The sequence below is a fragment of the Bison bison genome, unplaced genomic scaffold, assembly GCF_000754665.1.
Source record: "Bison bison bison isolate TAMUID 2011002044 unplaced genomic scaffold, Bison_UMD1.0 scf7180017864251, whole genome shotgun sequence".
Taxonomy (NCBI): Eukaryota; Metazoa; Chordata; class Mammalia; order Artiodactyla; family Bovidae; genus Bison; species Bison bison.
The window spans coordinates 2,008,609-2,010,493 of NW_011494823.1; the positions used below are offsets into that span (position 1 = coordinate 2,008,609).

Below are 1,885 nucleotides of genomic sequence, written 5' to 3' on the forward strand. Positions count from 1 at the left end.
GACAGAGTTGACTCATTGGAAAAGACTCTGATGCTGGGAGGGATTGGGGGCAGGAGGAGAAGGGGACGACAGAGGATGAGATGGCTGGATGGCATCACCGACTGGATGGACGTGAGTTTGAGTGAACTCCAGGAGTTGGTGATGGACAGAGAGGCCTGGTGTGCTGCAGTTCATGGGGTCGCAAAGAGTTGGACTCGACTGAGCGACTGAACTGAACTGAACTGAAGGGATTTCCTGGGATGTGGCACTAGCAGTGCTAAAACCTGGCAGATCTGGGCAGAGCAGGATGGTTGGTCCCTGGACATGACAAAGAGACAGGATCTAAGGACAGGTCCCAGGGCGCTCATGTTAGATTGAGACAGACAGAGCCCCAGCAGCAGCTCCATGGAAAGAGGAGCTGTTCTCAGCTGAAGCAGATGGCATTTTGTAGCAGCCCTTGAGGAAAGCAGCTGTCTCTATCAATAAGACATCATAGAAAGGGAATCCTCCATGTTCTGATTAATGTCACTCAGTTATATTACTTTTTAAAAAGAACCAATGGATCTAGGGTCAGATGGCTGCTTAAAGATTTTTAATCTAGCGCCTATCTAAATATTAAACTTCCTCTGCACCATTTTAGCCAAAAAGACCCCAGCTTTGCATGCCTCTAGTTATATGGAACGGAGAAGGCAATGGCACCCCACTCCAGCACTCTTGCCTGGAAAATCCCATGGATGGAGGAGCCTGGTAGGCTGCAGTCCTTGGGGTTGCTAAGAGTCAGATACGACTGAGCAACTTCACTTTCACTTTTCACTTTCATGCATTGGAGAAGGAAATGGCAACTCACTCCAGTGTTCTTGCCTGGAGAATCCCAAGGACGGGGGAGCCTGGTGGGCTGCTGTCTATGGGGCCGCACAGAGTCAGACACAACTGAAGTGACTTAGCAGCAGTAGCAGCAGCAGTTATATGGAATTTGCTCATTTTCAAGCCAGTCTTTTGCCATATGGGATAATACTGATTGTAAGAAACTTATTTCACATGTGGGACTTGCTGCGTCCCTGAAGCTGCTCATACTGGCCCCAGTTCTTGATATGTGTTCTACCTGTCCTTTGACAGCCCTTCAGGGGTTTATGTCCATTTCTCTACCCCACCAGACAGGACCAGCTTTGCAACCAATGCTCCTTAGACAACTCACCATCCTGGGCATCTTAGTTGTGCAATGAAATTCTAGGCACAAAGAAACTGTTAGGATTGAAATCCATGGTTGGAAAGAAAAAGATATATGTTTCAGTTGATGTTTTCATGCTTGTTCTGGTTTACAGGAATGTACTGATATTTCCAGTCTGTCTGCTGGTATCTAGCACTGACTCACAGTGGAAGCCATCTGCAATGGATCAAAGGGCTCCTCACCTGCTTCTACTTGGTGGGCATCCCCTCTCTGCCTGAATCCCTCTTCCTCCTTGTCTTTGTCATTTTCCTCTTAATCTACCTGCTCATCCTGGTGGGAAATGCCCTGATCCTGGTGGCCGTGGTGATAGAGCCCAGCCTTCACAAGCCCATGTACTTCTTCCTGATCAACCTCTCAGCCCTGGACATCCTCTTCACCACAACCACTGTCCCCAAGATGCTGTCCTTATTCTTGTGTGGGGATCGCTATCTCAGCTTCTCTGCCTGCTTCCTGTAGATGTACCTCTTCCACAGCTTCTCCTGCTCTGAAGCCTTCATCCTGGTGGCCATGGCCTATGACCGCTATGTGGCTATCTGCCGCCCGCTGCATTACCCTGTGCTCATGACCCCGCAGACCAATGCTGCCCTGGCAGCCAGTGCCTGGCTCACTGCCCTCCTTCTGCCCATCCCAGCAGTGGTGCAGACCTCCCACATGGCTTTTGACAGCACTGTTTACATC

The 1,885-nt window shown here is 49.7% G+C and overlaps 1 pseudogene; it reads left to right on the forward strand.

Annotated features, from left to right (window-relative positions):
* The window catches only part of LOC104994126, an 8,413-nt pseudogene that overhangs the window by 5,801 nt on the left and 727 nt on the right, over window positions 1-1,885 (forward strand).